We start from the raw sequence: 27307 nt of genomic DNA on the forward strand, positions 1-27307 counted from the left end.
AACAAGGAAAGTTAACTTTGAAAATTAACAACTTAACTGATAACTGACTAGTCAATAGTAAACATAAAATCTGGAAGAATGTGAAGTTACATCTTTAATATGGTGAGAGAGAAATAATCTTTTACTTAAAATTTTATATCCAACTAAATTTTAAGAATGAGAACAAAATAAACACATTTAAATAAACCAAAGCAGAAAGAGTTTACTCTTAATAAACCCTCATTTATAAATTATTAGAAATATGCTTCATAAATAAATAATATAAACAGAAGAATGGTTCAAGATATAAGAAAAAAATATTGACCAATGAAATTATTGAACTTGTGGATAAATCTGACATACACTGCCTGCATAAAGTGGTAATAACTTAGAGGATATGGAGGAAAGGGTTAACTCAGCAGGCTTGGGATGTGCAAACTCCACAGTTCCAAAGAAAAGACTAGTCTTTGATAAGCACCTGGGAAACAACCTGTAATCCCTTGCAATATCGGGTCTTTTGAGAATGTCTTTGTGTACGTGGGGCATTGATCCAGACCAGACAGTTTATGCCAACAATGTGATTTATGGTGTGGTTCTTGAGCCCTGCTGTATCAGTCTGATCTCTGGAAGGGGGGATGGAGATTAAGTAACTAAGGTTAGCCACATAGATGCCCCATACTTACATGACCAACCCCCAATAAAAGTAATGGACAACAGGCTTGAGTGAGTTTCCCTGGTTGGGAATAGTTCATGCATTTTGTCAGATACTGTTGGTGGAAAAATTAACATAAGTCTGTTCATAGGTCTCCACCAGGAGAGGATAACTAGAAGCTCTTGCCTGGTTTCTCCTTTACTTTACTTTTATGCATTATTTTTCATTTTCTGATCTTAATTTGTATGCTTTTGCTTTAAATAAACCATAACTGTGAGTATAACAGTTTTACTAAGTTCTGTGAGTCCTGGTGAATAAGTGATCTGAGGGTGGGCACAAGGGATTTAAAACACGTTAGAACTCAAATAATAATAGCATGTAATACAGAAAGCAGATGAATAGTCAAACCATTCTTAAGTACTTATATTGCTCTTGAAGAGCTAAAAGAAAAGGATAAGCCTTAAACTTTGATCAGTTAAGTATTTATGTTAAAGTTTTAGGAGCAACAACAACAAAAAAATAGGGTGAATATTGTTTTAAACCACTAGAGGAAAAGGAGAAACCTTGAACAATTCGAAAGAAAGCAGGAAAAGAGAAAAAGAAATGCATAGGATAGGTATAATAACTAGATCGCTAGTCAAAATAAATCCAAATATTTATTAATCTTTATAAATGTAAATGACACGACTCTCCAGTGGAAAGATAAGGTTGTCAGTTTGGATTTTTGGGAAAAAATGCAACACAAGAGACACTCATAAAATATAGGAGTACAGTATGGAGGGGGAAAGTTTAGCAAGCAAATATTAACCAAAAGAAAGTCAATATGGCTATCTTATGATCAGAAAATGATAGACTTAAACCAAAACAAAAAAAAATTGCCATACAATAAAATAAAGAGTAATCTTTTAGAAAAGTAAAGGAAATCACTGAGACTGGGAACCACATGAAAGTACAATTTTAGGGAGGTAAGCAAACCCAGATACTGTCAGTTTCCCTATTAATTTGCAATGACTAGAAGTTTGATTTAATAGCTGTAAGCACGCAATTAATTTAGGATTCCAGACCCTGGGTCATATAGGATAGAGAGTTGGATCATCGATGCCTCATAAAGTTGAATACCACAGTGGGCTACACATACAGGAGTGAATGGATAAACTAAAAATATGTTTACCTCAACCTTTGGTCTGGATGAATTGAAAAGAATTTTATCTCCATGAATTCTTAACTCAAGAATGAGTGGCTCCCAACCCAACCTCATTCCGATTTCAGGCCCAAATTCACATATTGGTGAGATCCTGAAAACATTAAACCAATAACTTAATTTATAATGGATTCACTAAGCAGATGGTGGAAGCAACATACAAGTCCTCTCTAGAGGAATAAACTCTTTGAACTAGGGTCTCAAAACAGTCCTAGAGATACATTCTAATGAACATGAACTTAGGGTCAAAAATCACAACAAGGCTATATAAGAGTCAACAAGTATAGGACAGCAGAGCTATATCCACACAGACAATGGGGATAAATTAGAAAGTGAGCTCTGTACACTATGGGAATTTAGTTCATGAAACATGTGGCATTTCAAAACAGTTGGAAAGGGATGGACTAGTCAGTGAACTAGTATTTGAGCAATTGTCTGCCCTTATGAAAAAGAATTAGACCTTGCCTTTCATTATACACAAAATTTATTCCAGATTGTTTTAAAAGCTAAATGTAAAAACTCAAAATTGAAAACCATAAAAAGTATTTGAAAAATATAGGGAATATTTATGATTTCAGAGAGGGAAATAAATTCATAAGAAACACTAGACACAGAAGCTAGAAAGAAAATATAACAGATTAAATAGCATAAAAATATTTAAACTTCTATTCCAAGAACAATACATTAACTAATGTTAAAAGACTAGAAAACAGAAATAAAATATTTATAGTACATGCAGCCAAGAACATATTAATATTCAGGATATGTACAAAAATATCTACTAAGAAAGAGACACCAAATTCAAAATTGGACAAAGTATATAACCAAAGAGAAACTAGAAATGAATAATAATTATATGAAAACCTGAACAGTACTACTAATAATTGAGGAAATAAAAAATAACATGATAATTAGGTATAATTTTCTCATCAGTATGGCAAAAAAATATTGTGTAACAATTTGCATTTGTAGAATGTGTAAAGAAATAGACCTTCTCATATGTTGTTGGTACATAAATAGTATGATCACTTGAGACAATTTATTAATAATAGTGTTAATTAAAATTCAAAATGTCAGCCAAACAATTCCACATCAACATTTATCTGTTCATCTAAAAGAAATACTGCATAAGTACAATCATCAGTGATGGTGAATACTTATTACAGTATTGATTTTATTGGAAAAAATTGGGTACAATGTACATGCCTGTCATATAAGGGAATGGTTGAATAAATTGTGATTCAACAACAGTGAAATATTAGGTAGAATAGAAAAGAATGAGGTAGTTCAGTTAGTAAGACATTGGAAGTTTCTCAGATATGTTATTAGGTTGGTTGTGAGTCTTTAAAATATTTTACAGGAAAAAAAGCACTATACATGTATTACTTGTGTGATTTTTAAAAATAGAGGAAAAACCCTAAGAAAATGGGCAATTTTTTGATTAAGTAAAGATATTAAAATTTTCATAGTATGGTGATTGGCATACCTATGTGTATAAGAATTATTAAGGTCTAAAAAGTTAGGTTTAAATTTTGTAATAGCAATATAAACCACCATATTAAAATACAGTCATTTGGGCAGTAAAATTGGCCTTCTGTTGGTTATTTGATTCCACGTGCTTAAGAAATTAGTTTCAATTTCTTTTTAACTTGATGAAAGTTTTTTAGAGATTTGTTAGTTTAAAAAATATTACTAAACAAAGTGTCAATGGAGAGGTTAATATAAAACCACATAACTTGGAAAAAACCCTGTTTTAGGACACAGCTCTATTTATCACAAATCCCCATCTGAAGAACAAAGTCTAGATTCTTTTATAGATCTGCAAAGAGGTGAATTCAATGTTGTTCCCATTACTACTAAGCCACCTGGATTGGGTCCCTAATAACAATTCAGATACCTTAAGTGACACTGGAAGTTGTTAATAAAGAAGGCTCTTATTAAATGTTAATTAATGTCCTGAATTCCTATTGAGGCCAGGTCATGCAATACGATAAGAAAGAATAGGAAGTAAATTCTGGGGCAGAAAAAGGTTAACGGAAGTGTAAAGATAATAGAAACACATTCTCTAAGGAGCACAGACATTTCCATTTTAAGGGAAGATGCTAACACCAATTATGTGTCAGGCATAGGCATCGGCAATGCATAAACTCTGCACTCTCTGAATTCTTAAGTCTTATGATCTGGCCCAGAGTTTCTCAAGTCACCCTCTTAGCATGATGATTAAAATGCACATTTCTCAATACAACCTGCTGTTCAAAGCAAACCGAAGCTTGCTTTAAAGATGTAGTTCCTGCCTGCCGTGTAACACGCTTATGTTCTGGTGGGAAATGCAGACAATAAGTACATAAACCCATAACAAAATTGACAATTGGAAAATTTTAAGAGTAAAGAAAGAAAACTTAGGTGCATGGAGTTGATATGGAATTACTAGAGACAAAGGAACTATTTTATCCTAAATTTTAAAATTCAATATCTAGCTAGATTTCAAAGGAGTTAGCTCTTGAGCCTGGCAAGAAATTTTCAGAGCAGTTCCTGTGCTAGTGGGCTGTCAAGTGATTGTAAAGGTGATATCAACTCACTTTCCTGATGTCATATTTGTAAATCAACTTCAACAATTCCTGAAGTAAGCTACCTGTGGCTGACCAGTCTTTCTGTGACAGAAATGGTCCACCTGTGTACTTTTGTTTCCGATGGACCAGGACATACTAACCCCAAAATGTGGCACCTCAGCATAATGAATGTGTTAAGCTTAAGGAATTTGAGATACAGCATGTGCAAGATGGATGTTCTGATCCGATCCTGAAATAGGTCATAAGACCTGCATGTGACAGGTGCCCTCCCTATATCCAAAGGAAAAGAGTATTCTTTATCTCCAAGGCAAAGAGACACAGAGAGGAATCTGAAGAAACAGGCCTTGCTAAGTTCCTACCTCCTCCTTCCACCACCACGGTTTACTACATTTAGTCATACTTTCGTCCTATCAGTTCTCTAAAATTTTCTACTCTTTATCAAGCCAAGCAAGCCAAGCATAAAAACACTGGAGTTTAACCAATTCATTTTCTTACCAAGTCCCCTGGGTCACATAAAATTTATATTAAGTCAATTTGCATACTTTTCTCCTGTTAATCTGTCTTTTGTAACAGGGGCCTCAACCATGATCCTCTCATGGGCAGAAGGAAAAGGCAGTTTTCCTTCCCTATATGTCACTATCTTTCACTTCCTCAAAGCGATAGATTTGATATCTTCTATACCCAACATTACCAGGACTTGAAGAGCAAGAAGACAAATCAAATAATAATTAATCAGAACCAGAAACACAGTATAATAAAAACTTCAACTCTAGATATGTGAATAGCTATTTCAGCAAGAGAAAAGGAGCCTGCAGAGAATTGTTCACCACCTTACCAACCCCCCTCCCTTGCAATCACTTTGAGAAGTACAAGATTCTGCAAAATAGAAAATGCTTAAGTTTTTAAAAAGGAAGTTGGTGTTCTGTACCCCCTCTCTGTCTTGGAGATAAAGAATGCCCTTTTCCTTTGGGTACAGGGAAAGCAACTCTCACATTCAGGTCTTATGACCTATATCAGGATCAGATCAGAACATCAGTCTTACAGATGCTGTATCTCAAATTTCTTCATCTTAAAATATTCAGTATGCTGAGGTACCACATCTTGGGGGTAGAGTGTCCTGGTCCATCAGAGACAAAATCATAACACACTGTGTTATGATTTATTTTTTGCCTTATCATACTTAGCAATGTGTGCCTGCTGTGGAGTGTATTTCAAAATACTTGTCGAAAGAGTAAATGAGTGAATGAATTTTACCCCAAGAGAGAAAAATACTATGACTCATTAAATGTGGTTATAATTTGTGAGTATATGGGAGTATGCTCTTTCATATACAGACTCAATGTGATAAAATAGTTAAACATAAACACTGGTGATAGGCAAGCCCAGGTTAAATCCTGTCTTGGACACTTACAGGTTGTATAACCTTGAAAAAGTTATCTAGCCACTGTAAGCTTCAGCATCCTACTCTTTAAAATAATAAAGTTAATAATAGCTACCTCCTGGCCGGGCGCTGTGGCTCACGCCTGTAATCCTAGCTCTTGGGAGGCTGAGGCGGGCGGATTGCTCAAGGTCAGGAGTTCAAAACCAGCCTGAGCAAGAGCGAGACCCCGTCTCTACTATAAATAGAAAGAAATTAATTGGCCAACTGATATATATATAAAAAAAAAAAAAATTAGCCGGGCATGGTGGCGCATGCCTGTAGTCCCAGCTACTCGGGAGGCTGAGGCAGAAGGATCACTCAAGCCCAGGAGTTTGAGGTTGCTGTGAGCTAGGCTGACGCCACGGCACTCACTCTAGCCTGGACAACAAAGTGAGACTCTGTCTCAAAAAAAAATAAAAATAAAAAATAAAAATAAAAAATAAAAAATAATAGCTACCTCCTTAGGCATATTGCAGGTTTTACCTGGAATCTTGCATAAAAATAACTTATCACACTACATAGCACTCAAAATGGCACTAGTTTTAATAGCAATTTCAAACATATATTTAGAGTGTAAGCTAAGGAATGTGCATTCTTAGAAAACTTTTATAAGATATACCTATAATTAGAGTGAACTATTTAAAAATATTTCTCTAACATGTTTCCAAGTTCTTTGAATTGACAAACGGCTGTAAGTTCATCAGATGAGAGACAAACTGTACTTGCACACTCACTGCCTGTTAGACATTCATTTAATATCATTTTTGTGAAAATGTGATTTTCCAGTTTTGACAACAAGGTGGTTGGGTATGGATTATGCTTCGCAGGCATAAATTTAAATGATAAGCACTGCAAAACACTGTATCAAATAGAGTCTGCCATATCCATTTTTTTATGACCTGTCAACAGAATAATTTTTTAAATGACTGAGGCTTGAAAAGCATTTGAGGAACTGACCTATCAACCTAAAATGACAAAGCAAAATACAAATTGCTCTTTAGTCAGTTAATAAAAATAGATGAGAAAATAGGCATTTCTCAGCTAAAACTTAAAAGATAATGAAGGTGATTGTTCTTGATTTCCCTTTTCTCAACTTCCTTGTACCTTTTCAGATTTACATTTTTTCTTGCTTTTTTTCATTCAATCTAAAAATACCCATCTTAAACCATTATTACACATTTTCTCAATTCCTGATACAAAGCAGTAAAATGTTGCTTAGAAATATTTACCATGCCTTTTTATTTACAGAAACAAAATTCATTGAGTGCACTGAAAGTACAGAAACAAGCATTGTCAATAGGCCTGCAAGTCAGCTAATGCCATTCTTGAAAAAGTAGTAGACTCATGAAAGAGCCCAGCGTTCCTGGTTATGCACTGCTGATCTGTCCTTCATATCCTCTTAACCTTCAGGAAGTCATTCATTCAGTTATTCATTCATTTATTTATTTATTGATCCATCTATTATTTATTCTGTATTCCACAGAACAAAGATATGCTTCAGGTGTGCTTTTGACATGATTCATTATTCTTGCTTAGAATAGCATTTGCTCTGAGGATTGTTCACTGGGATGTCCCTGGATCTCAAAGTCAGTAATTGCTTTATACAGATGCTATTCTTTGTTTACATGAAGCAGAGGGAAGAAGCCTATGCATCTACTATACTGTTTAAGTATATATGTGTAATAGCTTTGAGGCTATCCTTTGTCTCCATTTTTTCCAGAAACACCAAATAGAAATGTGCACACACACACACGAAAGTCCACTAAAAATACATGATTTTTCATTACTTTTAGAAAAATGTCAGGAATCCAGAATCCTTGCCTTTCTTTGCCCCCTACAATCAAATCAGCTTGTGTAGTTTTATCAATTTCATGTACTTAGAAAGAGAACAATGAAGTTCCTTGTCAGGGCTGCTGGGTACCATTATGAAAAATGTTGCAATAGGAGGAAAAAACATTATATGAGTACACAAGCCCACGTACTGATGAAAGAAGAAAATATTGTACATCTTCTTCTTGGCCATAGCAACACTTTTTAGCTTGATATCTGTCTAGGATTTTCGGTGAAAATATTGTAGGAGAGACTATTAGGAGTGAAAAAAATCTCTGACAACTGCTTCTCTTCTCGAAAAAGCATCAAATGTGAAGTTATTTATCTGCTTTAAAAGCACTTTAAAACAGTATTCTAGTTACGCTGTAACAAAAAGGGAGTTTGCCATCAGAACCTATCCTTTGCACCTAAAGATAACAAAAGATGAATTGGAGTCAATTATATGTGTCTTCTCAGTTCACAAAGAGTAAATATCCTCACAAAATGCAACTGAAAATAGTCAATTTTTATAGTACACTAAAGTTTTAGTTTCTGAGATCATATGGTTTTATTTATATTTTTCATTTATAACTACACATGTGTTTGAGGCAAGATTCTAGAATATTTAGGGATGCAAGTGAAGGATATTAAGCATATTTTTATAATATAACATTTATATTTTGGAAAGTGGAAAGCACTTGATTTTTTATCTAGCATTTTGAAATCTAACCCAAATGGACTTAAACATGAAAAGGGTAATATAGACATGTTTATGCATCTGTTCATCAATGCAACATTTCTCCAGCACCCACAGTATACCAATCCCTGTGGAAGGCACTGGGTATACAGGTATGGCAGGAGAGAAATGGGCCCACCCTCACAGAGTTTACCGTGTACTAATAATAACTCACTATAGTCCTTTCCCAATATCTGAAGCATTTTCACAAGCATTCTGTTATCTATGCCTTATTCTTTAAGACACTTGTTATTCATTGCAAATGGAATTATCACAATTTAGAAATTTTAAGATGGGGATGTTCAGAGATACCTCCAACTACATGTACAGGATATTCAACCACAAAAATTACCATTTAAATGACATTGCACTTAATGGTTTGTCAGTGAGGTTCCAATCAGGCGACAGGAACCACACAGTAATTTGGACAGGGAAAGTATTTTTAAAAGAATTATTACGTGTAACAGGAGATCAGAGTAGCAGGTGATTGGCTACAGATTGGTAAAGAAAACTCTAAGGCATGCAGAAATAGTAGCTAACAGGGAGCAGCTCCTATCTTTTAAGGGAGCACAGAGCACCCAAGAAAGAAACAAATCTGGAAATGGGTACCCTTTTCCTAGGCTGGGATCCAGGCTTCATTGGAGAGGGCACTACCATTGCTCACTGCACAGTGGAGAAGTTCTTTGAGGGGCTGCTCTGGGAAATAGAAATTATTCTCCGAGGTGCTGAGGGAGGTACCATGGACAGGTACCATTTACTGCTGGCCACAGTACACTGCAGGAGCCTGTCAGGAAAGAAGCTGCACAGAAACCAAGAACTGCCTCCTCTCCCGTGTCCCCCTGGGGTCCTCTACCATCTCAAGGTAGATAGCACCTCAATCATTTTGCCAACTAGCCAGGGAGAAATGTTCCACTGTCACAAACAGAGTCACAGAGGAATAAAATAATATCTAGCACATTGGTATAGCAAGAACATTGAGATGCATTGTACCATTTTATTTGTCACAACTACACAATACAGGTACATTATATTTTTTATTCTTACATCATGGATACAGTAATTTAAAATATTTTTGTGTGATTATTTATAAAAGATGATTTAAGACTACCTGATTTGCCCATTATTATAAAGAGTAAAATTTGCAATCTAGTCATTGAAAGCATTGAATTTGGCAGCAGACTGTTTGGATTCAATTTCTGACCGTTAGTTAGCCTTTGGGCAAAATGTGTTGGAAAAAAGATATAACATCGATGTATCTCTGTTTCTTCATGAAAAACAAACAAAAATTGGACTTACTCATATATTACCTCATATATTTCTTATGAAGATTATATTGGATGTTGTTTTCAATATGCTTCGAATGTAACTGGCACATACACAATGCTCATAATGCTCACTTCTAGATTATTGTTTTATCATCATACATTATTGAATTACTTCTTTCATCAAAAAACCTTAAATATCTATGATAAAGCATAAAATGGCTACAAGCATCCTGGGAAGAGAATTAGTCATAGTCAAAGTAACACAAGTCAAGCTGTATTCAGAGTTTTTTTCCAACACATGCAATGCTAGAAAACAGTAGAATGGCATGTGCAGGTTTGGAGGGGAGGAGATTATTAATAAATAATTCTCTTAACAGGCTGAGTGTTTCATATTCATATATATAGGCAACAGAGAAATAATATATAAAATACTCTATCCTTGGAAAAGTCATCTGCTCCTAAATATACTATCTGATAACAAATAACAAAATGTCTCTTATTCAAAAAAACTTTTAATGGGGTTTATTCTGTTGTTCTCATTATAAATCTAATATAATTTGCTACTGGAAAATAGACAAGAGTTCAAAGAACATAAAAATCACTTATAATTCTACCCAGAGAGAAACATGAGTGTATTCCTCTTAGGTTTTTACCCTATGGATGTGCATGCACCTAAGCATATAGAAATATACATTTTCCAAAAATTAGTGTTACACTGTTTAACCAGGTTGATTTTCTGCTTTTTTGAATGTATTGATATTTTCATATACTTTTATCAAGGTGTAATTTACATAGACTAAAATGCACAATTCTTAAGTATACATTTCCTTTAGTTTTGACATCCACCTAACCCATGTTCATCTCCACAGAATGTTCTCTTGAGTACCCATTGCCAATGACCCACAATCCATAAGTAACCACAATCTGATTTTCATCTATATATTGGTTTTGCTTATTTTAAAACTTCCTAAAATTCAGTCATACAGTATGTACCCTTTTGTATTGCATTTCTTTTTATTCTTTTCTTTCTTTTTTCTTCTTCCTTTCTTTTTTTTTTCCAAGACAGGGTTTCTCTCTGTCACTCAAGCAGGACTGCAGTGATGTGATCATAGCTCACCGCAACCTCAAACTCCTGTGTTCCAGCAATTCTTAGTCTCAGCCTCCCAAGTAGCTGGAACTACATGGTGGCACCATGCCCAACTAATTTTTGAAATTATTTTTGTATAGACAGAGTTTCACTATGTTGCCCAGGCCGGTCTTGAACTCCTGGCCTCAAGCGATCCTCTGACCTCAGCCTCCCAAAGTGCTGGGATTACAGGTGTGAGCCACCATGCCCAGCCCCTTTTACATTCTTCTTTTACTCAGCATGCTTTTGAGATTTATCCATGTTGATAAATGTTGTTTATATAAGAAAGCTTTTTTCCTTTTTATTGCTGAGTAGTATACCATTATCTGAATAATCACAATTGATACATCCATTCTAAGCTATTTTTAGTTTGGAGATATTAAGAGCAAAATTGCTATAAATCATCTTGCACTGGCTGTTTGTGGACATATATTTTAATTCTGTTGGATAAATACCTGGGAGTGGACATAAGATGAGTCAATTATTAATTAAAAAAAAAAAAAAACACCAAACTTTCCCAATGTTCTTTGACCATTTCACACTGTAATCAACAATGTGAGAATTACAGTTCTTCCATATCTTCAACATAAACTGTGATTTTTGTTGTTTTAATTTTAGCCATTCTAGTGGAAATGAGTCATATTTTATTGTGGTGTTCATTAGCATTTTCCTGGTGACTAATGATGCTAACATTTTCATGTGTTTTTTGGACATTTTTATATCTTTTATAAAGTGTCTGTTCAACTATGTGCCCATTTTTAATTCAATGTGTGTCTTTTTATTATCTTGTTGTAGGTGTTCTTCACATATTAAGGACATAAGTCGTTTGTCAGTTTATGAGTTTATGTGTTGCAAATATGTCTTCCCTGTCTAAGGCTTACCTATTTATTTTTTATTGGTGTTGTAAAGTGAGCAGCAGTTGATAATTTATTATCAAATCTAATTTCTATTGTTTTATTTTATGATTAGAGCTTCCTGTGATCCCTAATGTCTTTTTACTGTAGGGTTGCAAAAATATTCCTATGTTCTCCTCTCGGAGTGGTACAGTTTTGGGTTTTATGTGTAAATCTATGATCTATCTTGAATCAACTTTTGTGTATAGTTTAAAGCAGAAGTCAAGGGTATTTTAATTCTCATATGTTAACCAGTTGTTTCAGCAACATTTGTTGAAAAGACATTCCTTTCCCTATAGAATTGCTTTGGTGCTCCTATCAAAATAATTTCACCATAAAAGTATGTGCCTATTTCTGTACTCTCTATTTTGTTTTTGATCTATTTTTTATTCTTTCACCAACACCACATTGTCTTGATTCCTATAGTTTTATAGTAAACATTAACATCATGTAGCATATGTCATCCAAGTTTAATCATATTTCCCAAGTTCCTTTGGCTATAGTGCATTGCATTCCATATCCTTTTACAATTATCTCGTCAATTTTTAGGAAAACAAGAAATCCCAGTATGGTTTTGATTGTAATGTTAAAAATCCTATGGATCAATTTGGGGAGAATTGCTTTCATAACAATATTGTCTTTATATATATTTAGACAAGGTATTACTCTGTCACCCAGGCTGGAATGCAATGGTGTCATCATAGCTCACCGCAGCCTCAAACTCCTGGATTCAAGAGATCCTCCTGCCTTCAGCCTCCCAAGTAGTGGGAACTACAGGTGTGTGCCACCACACCTGGCTTACTGTTTGTATTTTTTGTAGAGACAGGATCTCGCTATGTTGCTCAGGCTGATTTCAAACTCCTGACCTCAAGCAATCCTCCTGCCTGGGCCACCCAAAATGTTGGCCCCAATATTTTCACATGGTATATGTTTTCATTTATTTAGAATGCCTCAAGTTTAGTTCATAAATATTCTATAGCTTTCAGTATAAAAATCATGCACATATTTTATTATATTAATACCAAGTATTTTATGCTTTCAGATTTTTCTATTAGACATTATTTTAGATCACTATTAATTTCAGCAAAATTGAGAGGAAGATACAGAGATTTCCCTTATACCCCCAAGCCCACACATGCATAGCCACCCCCATTATCAGCATCACTCACCAAAGTGGTACATTTGCCCATAGGTACTCTTAGTTAACCCTAAGTTAGAGTATTAAACATTCTGTGAGTTTGTACAAATGTATAACATGTATTCACAATTACAGAATAATACAGAGTAATTTCACTGCTCTAAAAATCCTCTGAACTCTTTCTGTTCATCTCTCCTTTCCCCCCACTAACCTCTCATAACAACTTATGTTTTCCACCCTCTCCATAGTTTTGCCTTTTCTAGAATGTCATAGTTGGAATTATACAGTATGTAGCCTTTTCAGCGTGCTTCTTTCATTTAGTAATATGCATTTAAGTTTCCTCCATGTCTTTTCACGGATTGGTAGCCCATTTTTTTTTATGCTGAATAATATTCCATTTTATGGATATACCTTAGTTTATTGATTTATCTACTAAAGGATATCTTTGCTACTTTCAAGTTTTGGTAAGTATAAATAAACCTGCTATAAACATCTATATAGAGGTTATTATGCAGACATAAGTTTTCAACCCCTTTGGATAAATGCCAAGGAATGTGATTGTTGGATCATATGATAACAGAATGTTTTGTTTTATAAGCAACTACCAAGCTGCCTTCCAAAGTGGCTGTGCCATTTTGCATTCCTGTCAGCAATGAATGCGAATTCCTTTTGTTCCACAATGTCATAGGCATTTGGTTATTAGCAGTATTCTGGATTTTGGTCATTCTAATAGGTTTGTAGTTGTACCTCATTGTTGTTTTAGTTTGCAATTCCTTGATGATGATGTATGTGGAACATTTTTTCATAAGCTTATTTACCATTTGCATATCTTTTCTGGTGAGGCATTGGTTAAGGTCTCTGGCCCATTTTTTAAATTAGCTTATTGGTTTTCTCATTGTTGAGTTTTAAGATTTCTTTGTATATTTTGGATAAAAGTTTATTATCAAATATATCTTTTTGAAAAATGTTTTTCTCGTAGCCTTTAGTTTGTCTTTTTATTCTCTAGACAGTGTCTTTGGCAAAGCACAAATTTTCTATTTTAATGAAGTCCAGCTTATCAATTCTTTCTTTAATGGATAATGTCATTGGTGTTATATCTGAAAAGTCATGATCAAACACTAGGTCATCTCAACTTTTTTTTCCATGTTATCTTCCAAGAGTTTCATGGTTTTACACTTTACATTTAGTTCTGTGATCTATTTGAGTTAATTTTTGTGAAAGGTGTAAGGTTTATGTCAAACTTACTTTTTTGGTTATGTATGTCCAATTGCTCCAGTGCCATCTGCTGAAAAGACTATCTTTTCTTCATTGTATTGCCCATGCTTCTTTGTCAAAGATCAGTTGACTGTGGATGTTGATAAGCTGTGCTTTTATTTTCATTTAGTTCAAAATATTTTTAAATTTCTCTTGAGATTTCTTCTTTGACCCATGTGTTACTTAGAAGTTTGTTGTTTAATCTCCACATATTTGGGGATTTTCTAATTATCTTTGTTATTAATTTCTGGTTTAATTCCATTGCGGCTTGAGAGCAGAGATTGTATGATTTTTATTCTTTTAAATGTGTTAAGGTGTGTTTTTTGGTCCAGAATATGATCTACCTTGGTGAATGTCCCATTTGAGCTTGAAAAGAATGTGTATTATACTGTTCTTGGACAAAGTAGTTTATAGATGTCCATTATATCCAGTTGATTAATGGTTGTGTTGAGTTCACTCTGTTCTTACTGATTTTCTGTCTACTGGATTTGTCAATTTCTGCTACAAAGGTATTGAGGTTTCCAAACCATAATAGTGGATTCATCTATTTCTCCTTGAAATTTTATCAGTTTTTGCTTCTCAGTGTGATACTCTATTGTTAGGCACATATACATTAAGTATTGTTATATATTTTTTGATAACTGACTCCTTTATCAACATTTAATACCCCTCCTTATCCCAGATAACTTTACTTGCTTTGAAGTTTGCTGTCTTAAATTTATATAGCTATTTTTTTCTTTTAGTTAGCATTAGCATAGAATATCTTTCTCTATCCATTTACTTTGATTCTATATGAGTCTTTGTATTTAAAGTAAGTTTCCCATAGACAACATACAGTTGGGTCTTATTTTTTGATCCACTCTGAAAATTTATACATTTAATTGGTGTATTTAGACCATTTCCTTTTAAGATGATTACTGATATAGTTGGAATAATGTCTGCCATATTTGTTACTCTTTTCTGTTTATTGCCTTGTTCTTTGTTCCTATTTTTGTCTTCTGCTTTTTTTATATGTTTTATGACATTAAATAAACATTTTATGTAATTCCATTTTCTCTCCTTTCTTAGCATATTAGTTGTACTTTTTAAAACTTTCTTAGTTACTGCTCTCAAATTTGCAATATATGCTTACTAATCCAAGTCTACTTTCAAATAGTACTAGACCACTTTACAGATAGTGCAATAATCGCAATTTATCCCTTTTGTCCTTTTTATCATTGTTGCCATTCATTTCACTTTACATAAGCATACATAAACATAAACACACATACATAAGCATACATAATTAAATACATTATTGCTATTATTATTTTGAATAGTCATCTCTTAGATCAGTTAGGAATAAGAAAAATGAAAGTTTTTGTTTTATCTTCACTGATTCCTTCTCTGATGCTTTTTTTTTTTTTTTTTTTTTTTGTATATCCAAGTCTCTGACTATATCATCTTTCTAAAGAAATTCTTTTAACATTTCTTTCAGGGCAGTTATACTGGCAATAAATTCCCTCAATTTTTGTTTATCTGAAAAAGTCTTTATTTATTTTTCACTTCTGAAGATAATTTTACATGCTACAGAATTCTAGGTTGTGGGATTTTTCTTTCAACAAATTAAGTATTTAAACTCCACTGTTTTCTTGTTGCCAGGGAATCTTCGTCCATTTTGCATTGCTATAAATAATATCTCAGGCTGGGTAACTTCTAAAGAAAGGAGGTTTATTTGGCTCACAGCTCTGTAGTCTGTACAAGAAGTATGGCACCAGCATCTGCTTGTGGGGAGGATTTTGAAGTGTTTTCATTCATGACAGAAGGCAAAAGGGAGCCACCATGACACATGGAAAGAAAGGGAGCAAGAGAGTGAGGAGACAAAGGTGTCAGGATCTTCTTAACAATCAGATCTCCAAGAACTAACAGAGTGAGAGTCACTCATTACCAGGCCATTCACAAGGACTCAACATTCATGACCCAAATACTTCCCAGTAGGCTTCCCCTTCAACATTGGGGATCAAACTGCAACATGAGAATTCGAGGGGAAAGATATCCAATATATCACAGGATTTCTGAAGACAAGTCAGATGTAACTCTTATCTTCGTTCCTCAATAAGTGAGGTGATTTTTTTTACTTGATTTGTTTTTATTTATTTATTTTTTTCAGTATATTATTGGGGTACAAATGTTAAAGTTACATATATTGCCTTTGTCCCCCCTCCCCCAAGACAAGGTTGTTTCTTTATCTTTGGTTACCTATAGTTTGAAAATGATGACTAGGTATAGTTTTTTTTCTGGCATTTATTGTGATTGGTGTTCTGTGTACTTCCCGAATCTGTGGTTTGGTATCTAAAATTACTTTGAAGGAAATTCTCGGTCATTTTTGTTTCAAATATTTCTTCTGTTTCTTTCTCTCTGTCTTCTCCTTCTGGTATTCCCATTATATGTATTTATAACTTTTGTAGTTGTACTACAGTTCTTGGTCTCTCGTATTCTATTTATGTTATTTTTGTAGTCATTTGTTATTGTTGTTGTTGTTGCTTTTCAGTTTGGATGGTTTCTATTGAGATATCCTGAACTGAAAGATACTGCCCTTAGCTGTGTTCAGTCAATAAATAAGACCATCAAAAGCATTCCTTATTTTTGTTAGAGTGCTTTTAAACTCTAGCATTGCTTTTGGATTCTTTCTTAGAATTTTATCTCTTTACTTAAATTGCCCACCTGTTCTTGCATGCTTTCTACTTTATCCATTAGGAACATTGGCATATTAATAATAGGTGTTTAAAATTTATAGTCTAATAATTCTGACATCTGTGCCATATCTGAATGAGTTTGTCTCTTCAAACTGTGTTATTTGCCTTTTAGTATGCTTCAATTTTTTTTCATAGTCAGATATAATATACTGAGCAAAAGGAACTGCTAAAATAAGCCTTTAGTAGGCTTTTAATAGTGTGTTGGTGAGGCGTGGGGGGAGGGGAATCATTTTATAATGTTATAATTAGGCCTTAGTCTTTTATTGAGCCTATATCTGAATTTTGGACTCATATGTAGTTCTCATTCCCCATCTTCTCCTGCTCTGACTCCTTAGGTGGGACAGACAGGGCTAGAGTTGGATGTTTCCCTTCTCCCAGGTCAGTTAGGCTCTGATTAAAAGCCCAGCAGGTTAGGCTCTGGTTAAATAGTTTCTCCTCGATGCCAGATCTTGTTTAGAAGTACAGAATACTCTAGTGTCCTTAAATATAATTCTTTTTTTCCTCCTGCCACACAAAGCATGAGGGGCTTTCTCTTTGATATTCATTGAGAGGACCACATAAGTGCTCCCAGAGGCAAAATTCACAAAACTGTGGGGTCCTTCCTGTGACCGGGTCACCCTGGAGTTTTTAACTCTCAGAGTTGTCCATACTGAGCCTCCAACAATTTGTCAATTATAGTTCAGGTTTACCTTCTCCAGCACTGGTTCTTGTAGAGGTTACTGTTCTTGAATTTCTGCTCTGCTAAGTTGTAATTCCCTGTATTTACCTATCAGATTCTCCAATTTGAGGGGCAGCAGTTTGCACTGTGATCTCACATCTCTGACAGATCTAAGAAAAGTTTTTGATTTTTCAGGTTTTTGGTTTTTCATTTGTTAAGATTGAATGGTAATAACAGAGTTGCTTAAATGCAAGAGCAGAAAACCAGAAGTCTTCTTTTAAATGCTTTTAAGTAGTAAAGTTTCTTTAATTTTATTTTCTAATTGTTTATCGCTAGTGTTTAGAAACTGAATTAATTGGGGTACATTGTATATCTTGTAAGCTTGCTAAATTCTACTGGATATATAGTAGTGTTTGATTGAGGTTTTATTAGTTATCGTTTTTTTTTTTTCTTCAGTGTTTCAAATATATAGTCATGGCTATCTGTAAATAATGACACTTGTGCTTCTTCTTCATTAGCCATTACATTTTATATTTATTTTTCTTGCCCTATTACACTTGCAAGGCATTCCAGTCTGATGCCAAGTGTAAGAGATAAGAGTAGATACCCTTGTTTAATTCTTAATAAAGATAAAGAATTCACTCTTTATTATTAAGTTTGACATAGGCTATAGGAATTTTTGTGCATGCTCACTATCAAGCTTAAAAAATTCCTATTAGTTTGCTGAACATTTTAGTCATGAAAAGGTATTGAATACTGTTGAGTATGTTTCTTCAGTTATTTGAATAATAAATGGCCTTTTAAAATTTTAATCTAGAATTATGGTGAATGACTTTATTTACTTTGTGGATATTAAAACAACCTTGCATTCCTACAATAATTCCACTTCATAATAATATATTATGCCTGCATTATATTGCTATACTTAAGTTTCTACACTTTGCTAAATATTTTTGAGTTCAGGATTGAAATTGGTCATTAACTTACCTTCCTTTTAGTTCTCCTGCCTGATGTTGATATCTGAGTTATGTAGGCTTCATAAAATGAGTCAGGAAGTGTTTCTTCCCCTCATTTTTTCTGAAAGAATTTTATTTTCAAATTGTCTATGTATTTATCATCAAGTTATGTTTATTGATAAAAAAATACAGTGGCTTGCATTTATAAAAGGTCAACAATTTTGACAATGCCTTTTAGTGAGAATACTTAATCCATTTACATTAAATTAATGATATATTTGGATTTTTCTACCATCATATTTGATTTCTATTTGTCCCATCAGATTTCATTTCTTTGCCTTTAGTTAGTGAATTGTTTCTATTAGTCAAATTTATCTACTCTAATAAATTTCTATTAATTGTCATTATCAATTATATTCCTATCACTTCTATTTCTACTTATGCCCATTTTTGTTATTTTTAGTGATTGCTGTACATATTCATATACCTCTTTTTCTTATCATAGCCCACCTTCCAAAAGCATCCAGTACTTAGGAATATAAGAATCTTAAACCAGTAAATTTCTAATTATCACCTTACTTTCTTTGTGGTTATATATCTTAGTTTTACATATGTTAGAAGCTGCATATTATGTAGTTATTATTTTGACTTTGTGGTAGTTATGCTCTATAAAGTTGTTGAATTCATGAATACTGCATAATTGCTCCTAGAGGAAATTTAAGGTTAGGTCTCTGGTCTCTGGTCTCTAGTCTCTGGTCACATTTTCATCAATTAAAAAATGCATGACTTTGTTTTATGGGTTTCCATTTAAAGATACCTTATGTCATATATAGTTGATTCACTAAAATTAAACTCACAGCCAACAGAAGTATAAGTCATGCCTGAACAAGGCTTATGTAATACCTGTACTTTCTCCATAAGGCATATATATATATATATCATAGTTTTCTTGTGCTTAGGAATGCTAGACAGCACTTCAGTACTACCATTGGGGGATATTTTAAACAGTGAAATCATTAATGAAAAACAAAACAAAACAAAATACATGGCACTAAATAGACCATGAAACAGACACATGTTAATAGTATGAGAACTGAAATAAGAAGGCAGAATATCAACTTGCTCAACCTCAGCTGGAAACAAACAGACAACTCAAATGTCTTGCCACTCTGAGCATGGCCACAAATCACCACAAAAGTGCTGCCAGTACTGATTTCAGATTTACAAATAAATTTTCCCAAGAAGGTATATCCACAAATACTGACTTCAGAAATAATGAAGATCAACTGTTTGTATACTTTTTACTCATACATATATATCCACACACAAACACACATTTATATTTAAACATCTCATATATATACATATATATACACACACACAAACACACACATATATGTACACATACACATACACAATGACTTTATGTTGTCCCATAGATGTAGTCTTTATTCTGTTTTCGTTCTTTTATTTTGTGTATTAATTTGGATAATTTTTATTAACCTGTTTTCACATTCACTGTTTCCTTTGCTTCATACACTCTGGTGATAAATCCATTAAAATAATTTATAATCTCTGACATTAGTTTTTACATTTGGCTCTTTTTTGAGTTTTTATCTCTCCACAGAAATTCTAGAGTTTTTCATGTATTTTTTTTTCATTTTTTCTACTAGACCCACTATTCTAAAGTTTCTATTGAACGATTGCAACGTCTAAGCCATCTTTGTCTCTATCGCTATTGACTATGTTTTCCTTTAGTGATAGCTCACATGCTCTTGCTTCCTTTCATGTTTTGAGATTTTTTTTAATTTAATAAATGAACAGTACAAGCTGAAATACATATTTTGTCCTGTCATAAAAGAGCATATTTATTTTCTCAGGTCATTAGTGTAGAGGTAAGTCAATTTGGTCTATAGATTTGCTATGTATTAATTCTATAATTGCTTTAGTTATATTTTTAGTTCACCAGAAAATTCATTCATTTTGTTAGCGAGTGGGATTATTATCTTTTAATTTTATACCAGCATAGGTGGGTACACATGTTTAGGTTACATATATTGCCTTTGCCCCACCCAAGTCAGAGTTTCAAGCATGTCCATCCCCCAAACAGTGCTCACCACACCCATTAGGTGTGAATATACCCATCCCTTACTCCCCCCTCCCACCTGCCTGACACCTGATGAATGTTACTACTGTATGTGCACATAAATGTTGATCAACTGATATCAATTTGATGGTGAGTACATGTCGTGCTTGTTTTAACATTCTTGTGATACTTCACTTAGTAGAATGGGCTCCAGCTCGTCCAGGATAATATAATAGGTGCTAGATCACCATTGTTTTTGTTTTTGTTTTTGTTTTTTGGCTGAGTAGAACTCCATGGTATACATATATCACATTTTATTAATCCATTCATATATTGATAGGTACACTTGGGCTGCTTCCACACCTTTGTAATTGTGAATTGTGCTGCTATAAACATTCTAGTGCAGATGTCTGTTTTATAGAATATCTTTTTTTCCTTTGGGTTGATGCCCAGTAATGGGATTACTGGATCAAATGGTAGTTTTACTTTTAGCTTTTGAGGTATCTCCATATTACTCATTACATGAAGACCCCAAAGGAAATCAGAGCAACAACAAAAATAAATAAATGAGACCTGATCAAATTAAAAAGCTTCTGCACAGCCAAGGAAACTATCACAAGAGCAAGCAGACAACCTATAGAATGGGAGAAAATATTTGCATGCTACATATCCGATAAAAGTCTGATGACTAGAATCTATACAGAACTCAAAAAAAAATCAGCAAGAAAAAATGAAACAACCCCATTAAAAAGTGGGCAAAGGACATGAACAGAAAGTTTTCAAAAGAAGACAGACTAACGGCCAACAAACGTGTGAAAAAATGCTCAACATCTCTAATCATTAGGGAAATGCAAATAAAAACCACAATCAGATATCACTTAACCCCAGTGAGAATGGCTTTTATCAAAAAGTCCCAAAACAATAAATGTTGGTGTGGATATGGAGAGATGGGAATGCTCATACACTGCTGGTGGAACTGCAAACTAGTGAGTGGAATTAGAACCTTTTCATTGCAGGGACTGTTAGCTGTGTCTCAGTTTTTCCTTACTCCCTTCAGACTTCAGTAGAAACCACTCACCTGTGCTTGTGGTGAGGAAGGGTGGATATGTCTATTTGCTCCTCTGTCCCACATTCATTTGTGTGTGGTCACTGCCTTGTACCTACAGTGATTGTGAGGCGTCTCTCTTCAATCCTGCCATGAGTAGATCTCATTACAACTCAGGGAACTCCTGTGGGAAATAGATGATGAGAATTTTATAGGGATTTTAAAATGCCACACCAGCCCAAACTCCATTTTTAAGAACAATGAAAGCTCAGCTTCATTATTCTTACCTACATTATTACTTACATACTTCATTATTCTTACTTACATTATTCATACTTCAATTCTAGTCACATCTATGGTAGCTTAACTCCTCCCACTGATGTGCTAAAGCTGAAAGCAATAGTGGTTGCTTCTCTCATAGCCAAAACTTGTCGGCTTGGGATTGTTTCCATTTTCATACTTTAGTTTGTTTTTTTTTCTAATCTTAGTTTTTCAGATGGACTTAAAATAATACTGTAATTTTGTACAATATTCATGTTGGTGTTATTTTAGGGGTGTGTTCTTACAAGTTCCTGTATCGTAAGGGGAATCTAAAATCACATTGACATTTAATGTGAACACTTTCTTAAGTCTTTTTCAAAAACACATTAAAAAAAAATGACTGCCCAAATTAATAAACATCTAAAAAGATGTATATTAATTTGCTTAACAAATTCTTAATTTGTAGGCATTTAGTTTAGGTTTTTGCCCTTATGAAAATGCTCTGTTTATATTTTTTTAAATCAGTTAAATATTCATGTGTTGCTTAGCCTCAATCCAAATTAATATATTAATATGAATTTAAATAGTGAGACACTACATTTATCCATCAGATTTGCAAAATATCCAAGTGTTTGACAATACTCCCTTAGGCCAGTGGTAGAAGATTAAATTGTCAATAACCACAATTTTGACCTTTACATTAAAATTTGGCCATACCTATCACATTTATTGAAGGCTTATACCCCTTCATACGTCAAGAACACACATATCTGAGGTTATTTATTGCATCATTTTTTTTTAACAGAACAATTCTGGAAGCAACCTAAACAACCACAAGTAGGAGACTAACTAAATGGAATATAGTTTATCCATGGTGCAATGAAATACCATGCAATCATTAAGAAAATTAACTATATTTTCATGTACAGATGGAATTACTTTGCAACATTGTTAATTAAAAAAATGTGGAGCATTAGGTATATATTCCCATTTCTATAAAACTGACAAGTATTTTCCATATATATATATACATATATATGGTTTATATATGAGAATATTTTAAGAGAATATTTCAAGATACATGAAAAACTTACAGTAATCAGTTCCCTACATAAAGGACTGAGTGTTTGAGTTAGAAAAAATAGTCTATATTATGCATACTCTCTTGTGCTGTATAAAATGTTGACTATACATATAACTTTGAAAAAGTACATACCTCTATTTCCTATACTTATTAATTGCATTTAGACTTAAGCATTTAATTAGCTTGAAATATATTTTAAAGTCTAGTGCCAGCCTTTGGAAAAAAATCAGTTCTTTATTTGGGTTTGCAAAAGCTGTTTGGGGAATTTCTGTCATTTTCTCACCTTTATTAAACACTGTTCTTTGATTCAGAATGGTTATTTTTCATTCCACTAAAATTAGTGCTTAATTTTCTGCTAGTTTCACAGCATTTGAATTAATATAGCTTTGTAAATCGTAATTTTTACTGAGGCTAGTAAGCCATATTGGTTTATCAGATTTTGTACCTCACTCTTTTTTTACTTTTGTATTTATTCTTCAGATAAAATTTAAAATTTAATGATCACATAGGGTGCATTCCCTGACCACTCAAATTAAATTATTTTCTTCTCTTCCTTACACCACTCATTTCTTCTCCTTCATAAACATATCCCATTTCATACATATATATTTCTTTGTGTTTACTAGTTCCCATGGATAAATCATTTATCCTGTAAACATCATACCTAGCACAGTGCTTTATACACAGGTGCTCAATAAATATTTGATAACTTTCTAAATGAAAGAATGCATGACTGCATGATTGAATAAATTCATCAAACTCCAAAGGAAATCCAACTTGATTTTACTTGCTCTGCTTTTCTCCACTCTTGTCATTTGATGTCATAGAATTTATTTTAAACTATGATTGCAACCCTGAATTATTATATCTTTAATATAATATAATAATAGTTATATACTGAAAAAGTTTTCTATTTGACATATATTTCAAAGCTTTTTTAAAAATTTTACATTCAATTATGTAACTGAATTTACAATATTTGTTTTGAGTTCAAATAATAACTCTTTTCATATAATAAAGTTCCATTCTCTTACTCTTAATTTTGAATCATCTTTGGTAGGCTTGTAAAATATATATTAGTTGTTTCCCCAGTAAACATACATTAATCATTTTCTTTATATGAGAATTTTTTTCATATTGCAAAACTATGTCTTTATAGTCCTCATACATAAATAACAGAATCTTAATTATACATGAAATTCTCCTTTAAATCTATATTCATTATAAAAACAAACAAAATCAAAATACCTTAAACACAGTATTATAGCACATAATATCTTAGTAAAAAATTCTGAAATCAGCTTGTCTTTTTTTTTCTTATTCATTACTTTTTATCTTTAAAATTCAAAAATTTATAAGAGCATATCTAGGTCTCTTGATAAGCCTTTGGTTTTGTCATCTCAGATCTCTCTTCAGCTCAAAACCGTTTTCTTTTAAATTTAATATTTATTTCTGTACTATTCTACTCTTTCTTCCTCTGAAATAGTTATTTTCTTTGATCATATCTCTTCTTTCATATTCATCATTATATGGGTCATCATTTTCATGTCTTTGATTTTGTTCCTACATTATGGAAAAATTTCTCAAATTCTCCACGTTACGTTGATTGGATTTAGTTTCTTTGTGTGTGTTCCTTACTATCTCAAGTGCCCTTTTAATTTTTGTGTTGAATTTTGTGTTTTCTTGAAACCTATTTTAGTCTTCACGATTTCCATTCTTGTCTTTCATTCTATTCTCTTTCTTTCTGTATTTCTTCTATTCTCTCTTAGCTACTCCACTTTCATAGACACTTCTCTTCCTCTTCCTGAATCTTTTCGAGCACATCAAGAATATAACTTGTAATTTTCTCAGGTATTTCAGAATACACTAACTTTGACAAGCTATGTGCCTCATCAGGTCAGTGCCCCCTTACCATGGCCTGGTGGTGCCTCTTTACGCATCTTGATTTATTTACCTTATTTGCATTGAGTTAAGACTGATTAAGGCCTGGAATTTCCTTCAAATATGGTGACTGTATTTTTCTTATTCCTTGGGTCCTATAATTTTTCCCAGCTTTTTTTTTTTTTCTTTTACCTCTGAACTACACCTAAAATCTTTAACTATTGACAATGTGGAAATTGGCTGAATGGAAGTTGCGAGTTCTACCCCATAAATCCTAACTGGAGTTTTCAGATACAATGTGCAAACTTCACTTTGTATGGTGCAAAGCATGAAATATTATAGAGTTCCACCATGTATTTGGAGTGTTTCCTTTGCAGTGTATCATTCCAAACTGGGAATCATACTGTGTTGCTCCCAGTGATAACCACTATTGGGAATTCTGTACAAACCTCAGCATATCTGCTCTCACTCTTCTTCCTCTTCTTCATCTTCTGCATGTTCTTCACCTTCTTCATCCACAAACACAAACAGGCACACTATTAGCAATTAATGCTATTTTATAATTTTTTTAATTATACGAATTGAAAGTTGGTAAGAAGCCTATCAGGAATGTCTAGTCCTCTGCCATTTTTTAACCAGAAGGCTCTCTAATTATACCTCACCTATTTTTTTCCAGACCAAATTTCAAAGATTTTCTAAAGTTCTCTAATTCGTTCCAGCCTTTGGTATAAGGGACATGTCTAATTCAAATTATATTTTAAATTTAGAGATGTTCCTTTAAACACTGACATTACTAGTAAAGAATGTTTCTGTTTTTAGTTTTTATACCGATAGTCTGATCACTAGAAGTCATCCTCAATGTGTACACCAATAGTGAGTCAAGAGGGTCCACATTTGGCTTATTAGTCAGGTGTTTATAGATCTTATGTGCCGCAGACCAACCCAGTTTATGCTGTTGTGTTGCCATCGTTATTAATGGTGCATTGTTCATTCTCAAAAGTTCCCTGGCTTGCATGATAAATTTGTCATAGTCACAGTACTTAAGACTGTGACATATGATTTAAATATGAGTCATATATGCACAAAGACCTTATTCATGCTTTATTAATAACATGATATAATTTTAATGGAATTAAACTTGAATACGTGAAAATTATAGTTAATAAAATTCAGCTACAATTCAATTACTAATACCCTAATTCTGCTTGCATGACACCTGAATGGGCCATGCCACCTACAATGTTCAAAGCAGATCACTAAATCCTAATTGGTGGGTTAATATTTCATGCATGCTAGCTAGTAATGTAAAAATTTTGTATTTATATGTTTGTTCTTTAATTCTAAAAACCTGGACCAGTGGGGCCCATCTTTTCAGATGACTCAAATATTGTTGTCCCAGTTTTAAAATCCCTACTTCTCCCTGAGAGTTCACCTTGCCACCACGCATAGGCAACGGATTGCTGGGTCTACCTGCTGCAGGCCTACATGATGCCTTAATCACAGAATTTGTTAGGTGCAAGAGTTGATCCCTCTCAAAGCATATTGCCCAGTGCACATAATAGTGATTGGATGCAACTTTCAGGTAATACCTAGAACAAATAATATCCCGAATAATCCAAACCTAGAGAGCGAACAGAATTGAATCCAATCTCCACTTTTGCTGATATTTAGCTTTTATCTTTGGAGAAGTTACATCTCTTTACTCATCCTTGATTTTAGAAAATGGTAAAAACATCAGTATCTTGGGGTTTCTGAGAGAATAAAAGAAAATAAATGTATATCTCCTAATTAAATCCCTGGCATAAACCCTGTATAAAGCGTATATGATATTATTAAAGGAAAATTAAAGGAAGAAGAAAGATTCATTGCTTTTCTTAGATAGTTTTTATATTAATGAACAATAGAATGAAAGTGACCCAAATGAATTCCTAGATGATGTTGGTCTTTTATGTCAAGAATAGTCGTCATTCCCCTCCCCCGAAACATGGTAGCCACAGCAAAATCAGAAAAAGGAACAGAGTCAAAATATCTGATAACTTAGCGCCGAAGCACATAGAATTCTGAAATCCCCTATTCATATAAACTTTATTTCAGGTTATCAAGAACACCTACAAATGTGGATTTATAAGTGGATCTAAACTCATGCATCCATTCAACCTCAGAGGGAAGTCTTTAGCAATAGCATGGCTTTATACACGTTACAGACTCTCTTCCCTTAAGTATTCTTTATTATAGACTTAGATAAGATATAGATTGCAAGTTGTAAAGAAAGCAACTATACTAGATGCTGAAAGCATGCTGTAATAACGGGGTAGCACTATGGTCAGTCACTTAAAGCATAAACTGAACAAATATAAGAATGTAGATGTAGCTTGTATAACATATTCAAAAAAGACTTGGATTTTAATGGACTATGGCTATGTGATGTAACAATGTTGCAGTGCTATTAAAAATCTAGTGGATACTTTCTGATATTTAATATAAAATATCCAAAATAAAACTTTCTACTGCTTATCTACCTGTCTTCCAGATTATTAATCTTGTCTTGTGCTGTATCC

The 27307-nt window shown here is 33.4% G+C and overlaps 1 protein-coding gene across 2 annotated transcripts in view; it reads left to right on the plus strand.

Annotated features, from left to right (window-relative positions):
- The window catches only part of XIRP2 (xin actin binding repeat containing 2), a 292691-nt gene that overhangs the window by 184033 nt on the left and 81351 nt on the right, over nt 1-27307 (plus strand). The gene's annotated exons all lie outside the window — the stretch shown is intronic.

This window comes from Microcebus murinus, chromosome 8, assembly GCF_040939455.1.
Source record: "Microcebus murinus isolate Inina chromosome 8, M.murinus_Inina_mat1.0, whole genome shotgun sequence".
NCBI classification, from domain to species: Eukaryota; Metazoa; Chordata; class Mammalia; order Primates; family Cheirogaleidae; genus Microcebus; species Microcebus murinus.